This window comes from Dermacentor andersoni, chromosome 3, assembly GCF_023375885.2.
Source record: "Dermacentor andersoni chromosome 3, qqDerAnde1_hic_scaffold, whole genome shotgun sequence".
Classification (NCBI taxonomy): Eukaryota; Metazoa; Arthropoda; class Arachnida; order Ixodida; family Ixodidae; genus Dermacentor; species Dermacentor andersoni.
In genome coordinates, this window is record NC_092816.1 from 74,880,788 (window position 1) to 74,892,445 (window position 11,658).

General features: G+C 45.8%; 1 long non-coding RNA gene across 2 annotated transcripts; it reads left to right on the plus strand.

Moving 5' to 3' along the window:
* Positions 1–4,006: 4,006 nt before the first annotated feature.
* LOC129387707 (uncharacterized) lies at positions 4,007–7,235 on the plus strand. Of its 2 annotated transcripts, XR_011893003.1 has the most exons (3): positions 4,007–4,308; positions 6,872–6,917; positions 7,019–7,235. It is a non-coding gene; the product is annotated as an uncharacterized lncRNA (long non-coding RNA). The 2 variants fall into 2 exon arrangements; XR_008614888.2 differs by lacking the exon at positions 7,019–7,235 and having other exon boundaries at positions 6,872–6,940.
* Positions 7,236–11,658: the final 4,423 nt, after the last annotated feature.

Sequence of the window (11,658 nt, forward strand, 5' to 3'; positions counted from 1 at the left end):
TCTAATCGGGAATGCAGAAATCACTTCAGTATCAACTACAAGTATTTAGGCATTCATTTGACACCTGATCTAAATTGGTCTTTTCATATCACAGGTTACTAACGAGGCAAATCGCGTCCTTGGTTACTTTCGACGAACCCTGCGATTAGGACCCCCATCAGTGAAATCCCTTGCTTACTTAACACTTATCCGCCCCAAATTAGAATATGCATGCGCGATCGGGGGCCCTCCATCAAAATATCCTTTCCATTACTCTTGAATCTGTACAAAATCGCTCAGTTCGTTTCATTTTCTCCGCCTATTCCTATCATGTAAGTGTAACTGAACTAAAACGCAATGCTCATCTCACAACTTTAGCGAACCGCCGAAAAATTTCTAGACTGTGTCTGTTTCATAAATTCTTTTATCATTCATCTCTGAACTCCATTATCAGCCCCGCCCATCGCATTTCCAATCGCACAAACCACGGGAAGGCTGTCTACCCTCCGCCTGCCCGCACTTCTGCGCATTTGTCGTCATTTTTCGTCCATACAGCAAGGGACTGGAATGACCTGCCAAACGCCATCGTTGATCAGATCGACTCATCGTCATTCAGATCATCCATAGAAGGAATGTACTGCTGAAGTTCCACCCCCTCATGTAATACCCCTTCAATGGAGCCTTTCAGGTACTAATAAATAAAATAAAAAATAATGACTAATAATGACTGAAATGACTTGTCATGACTACAACTGATTAAAAATGACTAAAATACTTTGTAACGACCAGTAATGCCTACTTATGACTGAAATGACTTGTAATGACTACTAATGACTATGATGTGACCAACATGTCGAATGACGGCTTGTAATGACCACAACTGATCGCAAATGACTAAAAATGCTTAGTAGTGAGCAATAAAGACTAAAAGAAACAAGAGAAAGAGAAGAGGCAAAGAGAAAGAGGCGAATGATAAGCGGAGAAAGAGTAGGCTTTCGCGGTTCACTTCTTAAGAAAGATCTTAAGAGAGCCGTAATTTTTTGTTGCGATGCTTTATCTGCATCGCTGTGGTGCTTGAAGGGACGCTGCGTGAACTTTTGGTCCGTGCTCGCACGATCGACTTCAAAAATACGTCGACTATACAGTGCGAGGTCGGGCCTATATTCCTTCGGAGTGCAGCTAAAGCCAATTAGAAGTAACTGTAGCCTACTCCCGACAACAAAAAAAATATACGCGGTTGCCACGTGCTATGGGACTCGGTTTAAGCGAAGCATTCTTTAGTGTTTTTAGAGCACACGAACATGTTGCACACATGTTTACCGGAAAACACATCACTGAACAAAACCCTTGGTGCTCGATCATGTGGATTCAACGTATAACGAGGAACGAATCCCGACGATAAGCAACCACGATGCCAGGACGACGACTATGTGATGAGACGCAACGATGATGATGGCATGATGACGACAGAATCATTATAACACAATGACGATGGAACAACACGATGGCACGACAACGACAATACAACGGCGGCGCAATAACGATGATGGCATGATGAAGGAGGAGTGATGACGATGTAATGAAGACAACGGAGTAACAGAAATAGGATGACGATGCTGGATCGATGGCAATGGTATGGCGATGACAACGACATGACATCAATAAGATGACGACCCTGGAATCAAAAAGGCTGTGTGCCGACGACGGCATCATGACAACGGCATGGTGACAAATGGTTGAGGACATTACAATGAGATCGATGGTGTGAAGACGGCATTACGACAATGAGATGACGATAGTGGAATAATGATGCTAGTGTGACGATGATGGCATAATGCCAATTAGATGACAACGCTGGAATGAGGAATACTGCAATAAGATGAAGGTGTACATGCCACGGCGAAAATGGCATGAAGACAATTGCATGACGAAGCTAGAACGACAACAACGAAATGAGTACGATGGGACAACCACTACTGCAGGACAACAATGTGAGGATGGCGCTTGAAAGAGGACGATGGTATGACGGTGACGGCGTGATGATAATGGCATGACGAAGTTGGAATGATGACGAAGACGGAATGACAATGATGGAAGGACCACGACGGCATCCCGATGACAGTATGACCATAAATACTTGAAGGCAAATGCATGACGACCGCGGAATGATCACGATGTACTGATTACGAGAGCGTGTCGACGGCGGTTTAACGACTATGGAGTGATTACGACGGCGTGACTATGGCGGCGTGATGACAGCTGCGTGATGACAGTTGCTTGATGACGAGACAGTGAAGACGATAGAACAATAATGACGGAGTTAAAACAAAGGAATCAATTTAATTATGGACTTTTATGCGCCAAAACCACCTTCTGATTTGAGGCTTACGCCGTAGGGGAAGACTCCGGAAATTTCGACCACCCTGGGGTTCTTTAACGTGCACCTAAATCTAGTACACGGGTGTTTTCGCGTTTCGCCCCGACCGAAATGCGGTCGCCGTGGCCGGGATTCGATCCCGCGACCACGTGCTCAGCAGCGCAACACCATAGCCACTGAGCAACCACGGCGGGTGAAAGAATGATCACATTGGAATGAACGAGATGAAATGATGGCGACGACGATCTATTTTTGTCGGAGCTCGTGCATTCACTTACGTGCATCACCTGCCACCGTGGGTGGCCTCCATATTCATTGCATCCGGTGCTTTTTTCCAGTATGTTTGGTACTGGCCAATCGTGCGAGACAGCAACTAGTAGCGAGCACCCGAAAGGAGACGGGGAAGAGGAAAAGAAAACGTCGCTTTCATAATGCTGTGCTGTTGTCCACCACAGGAGCACTGTGAGCGTGCAATTATTACAATGCGCAAACAATATGCGGAATTGAAACCTTGACTTATGAGACCTCCTAGGGTCTCGCAAGAGTATGGCACGTTGCTATGGTGAGCGAGTAAATGACTTCTCACCTGCCAGCATCGTTCTCCAGATTGTTTTGAGTTTTATAAGTCTTAGAAAAGTAAGTAATAAATGGTGCACACACAAACTCGGCGAAACGCCCCTACTTCTTATATTTGGACAAATGAGAAAACATGTCCCCTAAAGCTCAGTACAACATATATTCTCGGCAAAGCTATATATCAAGCACTTGATACAGCTCCTCGGTCGGTAAACGCGCTGTCATACGCTGAACGAGGCGTACCTCAGACTGTACAGTTCAGGAAAGTGCGCACTATGGAGACGCAACACGGCGTCGCGAGCAGATACCGGAGGCAAATCACGCGTATTAGTCACAGAGTAAGAGACTCGGAATTCCCGGCGTATATCAGATCCGCCATCGAAACACACCCACTAGTGTCTATACACTAACGAGATTGTCGTCCGGATGCGGAAGCCGTCAAGCGTGCACCGGAAACAGAGGAAGTGATTGCGCACCAACTGCTTCGTTCCGCAAGCGGGCGGGCGTCTATATCTGTGTTCGCGCGTCGGTGGATGTGTAACACGCGCGCTCAAAATCGGCACAACGAACTCTCTAGGAGTTTATGTGGGGCTAGTGTAGTCACATAGAGCGGTTTATTAACCAGCGATAACAATATTGTGTTTTCATTGCGATCACTGTATATGGGAAAAGACGTAATTATCTTTTAATGGAATGCAAACACATCTTCAAGTTTTGCTTGTAACAAATAACGCCGTCTCGGAAAAACCCTGAGCGATATGGTGCGAAAATATGCGAAAAGTAGAAACACACATACAACCAGGTCTGTGCTCTCTGTCCAAATCTTTTCGTAGTGTGTATTCTTGAGCATGCCGGATGCCAACACGCCCCTCCCCACAACCTCCTTTCTTGCAACTCTGCGTAGTTTGGTTTAAAGCAAATAGAGAAAAAATAGAAAAATAAATGCTGTGGTTTGGGAGGGGAGGGGGAGGCTACTGTTGAATAGAAAATACGACTAACGAGCAGTCCTCAAGTTCGCCCTACCCAAACAATCAGCTCGATACGAGATTTCGGGCGTGAGATTTGAAAGAAGTCGAGATCGCAAAGTTATCGCCACCTTTGCTACTAGGTAGAAGCAGAAAGATGCTGTCAAGCCAGCTGCTGGCGCTGTCAGTCTACGAATGCATTCAAGGGAGGTGTAGGAACGTCCATCACGAAAAGAGTAACTATACACGGAAGCTGTTACGGCTGATAATGATAGCGAGAAGAACGACATCGCTTGTGTTTTAGTTCCTTAGCTTCGACCTGTCAGCTCGCGGTAACTAACAGCCTTCGGGACGGCTCCAGTAGACTTTCATGAATAACGATTGCAGAGTGCACGGCATTGCTATCAATCCGTACGTTGGCCTTCAGAACGTCTACACTCTTTGTCACATTGTATTGGCAGCGCTGTCGAAACTATGGGCCTCAGCACGGCGTTGGAGGCTACGCACTACAAAAAACGCAGATCCGGTCCATTAGCCCATAATTTCCGATATGATGCTGCTATTTTCTGTGAATTTGTTTCATGATTCTTCGACAGCGAAGTATTCGTGAACATGCGCTGCTGCTGTCCAGATCTTTTTTTTTTTTTTTCGGTGCTTAGGCTTAATATAGCCTTGGAGACTTTGCTGCGCGCGTGGCAGACGCTGCGAGCACTGGAGGATCTCAAAGAACATATGTATATTACGAGCGCTTGCTTGTGTTTTGTAGTATCTATGGAGGGCGCCGCGGCCCAAATTTTGCGTAGTTGAAGTTATGCGAAGACACCCGGACCGTTGTCCATGCACAAACTACGCAAAAGTGAAATTCCCAAAGAGAGATTATACTACTAGCAGAGGGCCATGGCCACTCTAGGTTGCACCACGTAGGCCCCTCGTAAGGTGCTCACGTGGCCCAACCGCCACGTGCGCAGGCCATCAACATCACGTGCGCATACCATGACGATTTGTCTTTTACGATTTTCTTTGTGTGCTCTGTCGGCTTCTATTTGCAGTTTTTTTCTTGTAAGGTTCTTCCCGAGATATGTGACGTCTTTTATGAAGGTACTTCCTTTCGGCTTGCTTAATGAAATAGACACCATTGTCGGTAAAGCACCTGCGTGTCCGATGTGTCTTTCTTTTTGGCCTCGTGTTTTCCTGTGCTCAACTATTTTATTGAAGATGTACCAACCTGCCCACATACCTACAGTTGTCGGCCCCTAAAGATAGCATTTTCGCCGGGTCGTCCTTCTGTCGTCATTTATGACGCGGCGTGCCTTCTTCCAGCTTTGTTCCTTATGCAACGGTCAGGAAACATCGAAGGGTGTTTTTGGTCGCGTTCGTGGTATACATACACTATGCTGAGAGAAACCAGCTTCTTAAGAGGTTACGTAAAAGTGCCATTCATATGCATGCTTATGACACCTGCTATCTTCAGAAGGGCCCACCATAATCCGCAATGGAGTCTTACGTCTGCTTCTTGTACTTCCCCAGTGACGCTAGTTCTATGCATTACCTGCCTCAGTGACGCTAAAAATAGATGCTCAGCCTATAGCCATTGCAGGCCCGATCGCAAGGCTTCGATTCCCGAACACGCAACAGCATTTAAATGGGGCGCAATGCAAGAACGCTTGTGTGCTATGCGTTGGGCTCACGTTAAAGAAACCCAAGTGGTAGATAATAAGCTGCGCCCACTAATTAAGGCGTATATCGCATAGCGGAGAGTAGCTTTGAGACGTTAATTAAGCCCAACAATTTGTAACCGACAGGCTAAACCATAAAATCGCTACCACCCCACGTTTCGAAAGCATAGAGTTCCAGGCTTGGCTCGTTCGTGTTTGCTATGTTTGCCAAGTATGCATTCCTCAGAGGTGCGCGACGGCACGCCTACACTGGACAGCTCTAGTATGTCCGCATGCGTGTATCCACCTGTGGACTACGAGAATATCGGGACTTAGACGGTGGGCAACTGCGGTGGTGGCGTCAACATAATCATGTATGTAAAGCTGCGGTTTTCTTTCGAAGATGAACGTCATGGGACACAAAATTTCCACCCATGACCTCCGACCGACCATGCGCGCCGCCAGGTTTAGGAGCCACGTTGCAATGCAAGCGACTGAACAAAACTTTACAAGATGTCGTTATCGGTGCTGTTTACTGCCGTCCACGTCTGCGTTGTTTTGTTATTCCGTTAGAGAGCCATGCGTGCACTACGCCACCACACCAGTTGCTCTTTGAAGTGATGCGTAGCATGGTGAGTCATCATGCGACCTTCCCTTCGTGGAGGTTGACCTTAGCACCTCTTTCGCAGCAGCAGCTGTTCTTACGGATGAGAAATCACAAGCAACGCAGCTGCGGCCCTGAGACGAGTGTGTCTCAACGTAAGAACATGCGTCACAGCCACAAAATATGTTTTCCAGCCGCTTGCCATGGCATTTTATTCTAGTTTTGTTTTTCGTCGTCTTTACGAGTTTATATATTCTTGTTTTTTTTTCTACGGTTTCAAGATTGTGTTTTGTAGCATGTCTTAAATTCCATCATAATTGTTTGTAACTCGTAAGGAAACCAGTAGATAGTCGTAACAATAACTGTCGAAAACTTGGGCCGACAAGTGTTAAGAAGGATTTTACGAGCCAAAACCACGATCTCATAATGAGGCAGGCCGCAGTAGGGGGATTTCGAAATAATTTTGAACGCCTGGGAATCTTTAACGTGCACCCAGTGCAGGGTACGCGCGGGCGTTCTTACATTTCGCCCCGATCGCAATCTGGCCGCCACGGCCTGGACTTGATTCCACGGTCCCGTGTGCTTAGCAGTGCAACGCCATAGCCGCTAAGCAACCACCGCGGGTCCGACAAGTGTTGTTTAAGTAGTGATCTGACTTACCTAATCTCTGCCGCTGGCAGAAAAAGTATTGATATTTTTCTTTTCATTTTTGCAGAGCCCTTAACCAGCCGTGCTCTTCTTGACCCCCTGGTTAATACTTGGTAAATAAGTTATTTTTCATCTTGGTCTCGCATTTTGTTTTTATAACCGTGGTATGGTAAGGTTCCAGATATCGTCTAAATGGTGCATTTTGCTTGGTTAGAGAAAACAGCGTGCAGCACTTCATAACTGGGCCATCAGAAACTGTGTTCGCATGGGCGCTCTCTTTAAAGATGACAATGAATGACCGAGGTATGTATTTCCACTTTGCAACTCGGTTTCTACGCTCTGCATGCCTGTAGCACACGTGTATGCGACATACGTGTCGCAGGAAAACTGTATGCGATGTATGCGATCGAACCATATGTGAATAAAGTGGTCATAATCGTAATTACCTTCCGTATCTATTTGGACATGCACGCTAAGCACGCACTCCATATTATCTCGGGTGTCAAATTCGGTTCTCTTGCTTCCATTCTTGCCTTCCTGTTCGTGGATTTAACTCAATTAAAATTTAACCGGAGCATATAATATATATATATATATATATATATATATATATATATATATATATATATATATATATATATATATATATATATATATATATATATGTGTGTGTGTTTGTGTGTGTGTGTGTGTGTGTGTGTGTGTGTGCGTTGCATATAAATGAGCGAAATATACACGAGAAGTTGCTAAGTGTCAGTACGTAAATACTATATCCCTTTCACGTAATAGTTCTGTGGAGACCCGCAAGGTGGAGCGACGTAATTAATTAAGGGAAAATGAGACATCCACCCAATCGTAGTAATTGCTACAAAGGAAACCCATACGAGTTCCTCGAAAGAAAAGCCTTGTAGGACGAATTTTCCTTCAACTACGAGGCTTCACTTTCGAGGAACTCGTATGGGTTTCCTTTGTAGCAATAGCTACGAGTGGGTGGATGTCCCATCTTGCTTTAATTAATTATCTCACTTTCATTAAAAATGCTATCAACGCTTTTAGAGCAGATCTCTTTGATGACGCGTTATGCTGCTCCATTGAACAAGCAACTTTTTTACGTTGGGAGGGCGATCCTCAGGGCACTTTCATCGAAGCGTATTATGTTTCTTTTTCAAGTTCAATTACGCGCGTTTTATTCTTTACACATTTATGAGAACTGCGTTGTACGATAGAATGGGCCAAGAACAAGTCGAACGAACAGGAAGTGGGACTTATTCCGATGGGAACGATTAGTAAGAGGAACTAACATGTTGATAATTTCATGTTCCGGTTGGCCTGGTTTCAAGCTGAGAGGGCACCGTGCATTGGAAGTGAAAGCTCTGTCTCTATGTAACAGTGCTTTCCGTTGCGACCACGTGAGTTCTCACTTTTCTCGCATATACTCGTTTCTTTCAAAGCGGTTGGTGTTCGACGGGCTTATTGCATGGGGTTGCTCTTTTGCTTTTAACGCTTCTCTATATCGCCGAGATCAAGCAGCTAGCTTTTCTGTAGGAACACATGTAAACTAACCGGTGTTCTAACTATAGAGATCGAAAGTCGGGCGAGTTGGTACGAATTTATGTAATTACGGTGAATATGTTGTTTGCTTCCTCCTTCATGCCCGTTTTTCTTCGTGCAGTAATAACACATATAAGCAGTATCGTCAGCTGGGGTGTTTTCGAGCACTCTGCAACGCTATGAAATGCAGCATGCAGCAGCATGTACGCTTAGTTGAACCGGAGTACTGGGAATACATTCTGCAGTTTCCGTCGCCTCAGACGGCTCCAAAACAACTTTCTGAGGAACTCCAAATTGTACTGGAGTTAGCCAATTCGTGGGGCTACTTGAAATTTATGAATGTCTATGAACACATACATACATACGCACAAAAGGAAAAATCTCTGTGTGCCTGTATGCTATAAGAACCATGTATCTTGAAAGAATAATAAACTGAAACTGAAACTTTCAGCCCAGTGCACTTCCTTCAGCAGGTGCTTGGCATTAGGGTGCAGAAATGAACCTCTACTGCTGGCGCGCGAGACTGCCCTGCACCACTCGAGCCCGCCATACTGAATAAGACGGTTGGGCTCCTGCGCTTGCGCTCCCTATGAAAAGGGACACGTTCCGCCGTGGTCGAAAGGGTTGGGTATCCCTCTGCCTTGTTTCCCGGATCCCTCGACGCCAATTGTGGGCCCTACGCGTTGAACGGAGGAGCGACACAGCCGAGCAGGCGTGAAATTTCTGCAACGAATTGCACACTTTCAGGCCTTGTAACTCCTGATAGGCACTGATTTGAGTTGGACAGGTTATACTTAATATGGCAGAATGATCTCTCTCAAATGCGACCATTCCCGCTTGGATTGGCAAACGTACTGCCGAGATAGGCCTCTCTGAACGGCTCGCCCGAGGCTAAATTTAGCTCCGATTACGTCATGCGTGACGCGACCACGGGGCCATCTGCGTTCGCAACACGCGCATGTCGAGTAACGGCTTCTTTTTTCTAGGCAACAACACTAAAGTATGGCGTTCGTGTGTAGTACGGTTACAGAGTTATAAGTGATATTAGTGTTGTATGTTTTCGTTAAATGAGGTTTTAGCGAGCGACCCATAATGCTGACCGAAATGAAAGACGTTGAAACGCGAGAGAATGCAATTCTGCTGTAGCCGTCGTGTCCACTTAAGCTTTCTGATTTTTTTATTAGATTGCGTATACCATTTTACTAAAAAGGGATTGCATCCATTGAGAAGAAATCGTACGCGGTAACATCTGGTAGCAAAGAAGGAATAGTAGTGACGAAATATGCTGAAAAGCTTGAGTCAAGCATAGTACACACGTTATCGCAGGGCACACTTCTATCGTTCTCAACCATTAGTTGAATTTGTTTTTCGTCACCACGTGACATGTCATAAGTTTACGTGGGTTAGTCACCAGCAATGACGACAGCGCCATTCCGTGAAATGTGCGCTTCGCGATAGAACGAGCACTTCTGTACGGGGCAGCCGCATCCTGATACGTTGCCCACTTTGCCGCGTTATCAAAGAACCTAGCTTTTGAATCGTATGTGTTTTTATTCAAAAGCCGTTTTTATAGCTGAGTGAACCAGGGGGCTGATTGTTTGTTTTACTCTTACGTAGCGCTATGTATTGATGACTTTCTGCTTAAACAGAGGCTAAACATGCTGCGCCGATCTTTCTGAGAAGTTGATAAAGAAGACATGCAAGAACAGTTCAAGGTCAGCATTAATATCCACGTAATCAGCTCTAATAAAGCCTCTGAAGCATTTAGAGATTTTTGTTTTTTCGAGGTGGATCATTCGAGATGTGAAAGTTGACAACGGATTGGTCGCTTAGTGCCAGTGACTAATAAAGGGATTTCACAAGCGACGGATACGGTGTTCAAGGCCCATGATAGTAGCCCTAGTAAGGGCAGTACGAGATAGTGATTTGAAAATTTGATCAAAGCTAAATTCCTTGCAAGCGTCAAGAAATTAACGCATTCATATGATCCACAGTTCGCTACTGGAACCATTAAAGTCCGTCTAAGAAATGTTCGCCAAGTTCAAGTGGCATTGAAGAAAATGTGGGAGCTTGGTAACCTTACGCACAAATAGCACAGTACATCATGCAGTTCAGATGAAAAACCAGAAGGCAAGTTAGGTGCACGATAAACATTGGTGTAGGAGGAGGAAAGAAAAGCAGAAGGCAGGGAGGTTAACCAGAAAAGCGTCCGGTTGGCTACCCTGCACTGGGAGAATGGGAAAGGGGAAAACTGAGATGACAGGGAGAGATACGAGGGAAGGAAAGAAGGAAATTAGCGGTGAGTTCACTGACACGCCTGGTCTAATAGAAATTGCATTAATAGTCACAGGCGTTCACACAAGCCCGTCGTCCTCAAAAAGTACAAAAGCGCCTTCACCGCTTTATGGGCCGGCGAGCGATGGGGGTGGTGTTCCAGCAGCACCTGCACAGAAGCGACCGATTGTCCAGATTTTGGAGAGCGTTAGCAAGTTCTTGTCATTCTGGGGCATATCGTGGACTGTCACCTAGCAGGTGGTCGATATTTTCTTCGGTGCCGCAGACCTCGCATGCTGCACTGTCGGTCACTCTAATTAATGTAGAGTATGCGTTTCTGAAGGCCACTCCTAACCAAAGGCGTCAGAGAAGCGTAGCTTCACCTTGAGGAAGTCCAAGTGGAGGTCGGAGTTGCAGTGAGGGGTTTATTAGGTGCAGTCGTGTAAGTCTTCAGTTTGGCGAGTTCCAATCGGTCTTGTTGATGTGCTGTGCGAGCAGCGGCGGAATCATTGTCACTGATTCCACAATGGGCCAGGTACGCACTGAAAAACGACCTCGTGACATTTTTGTTGGACGTGATGGTGAAGTTTCACGATTTGGTATGTGAACTATTCATGACATCCGCGTCGGAGAACTGACTGCGTGCACTGTAATGCCGGTTTTGAGTCAGAGAACATGGCCCATTTTCTAGGTCTTTCAGAATCAATGAATCCCAGTGCACGACGCAGGGCCGTTAGTTCTGCCGCAGTTGAGGTGTTATGACCGCTATGCTATTCCTCGCGTTCTTATAACCACCGCACCACCAGAACTGGACGACATAGTTGATCCATCGGTATATATGTGTACGTGGTTGCTGTACTTTTCATGCAAAACAAGTAAGCTCAGCTGTTTTAGAGCAGGGGCCGGTAGATCTGTCATCTTCTGTAGTCCTGGAATCATTATATGTGCTTGTGGACGGTTCAAACACGACGGAGGAAACACTGGATTGGCCGCAAGTGCGTACCCTGCAGTAAACGACGCACGATGTGC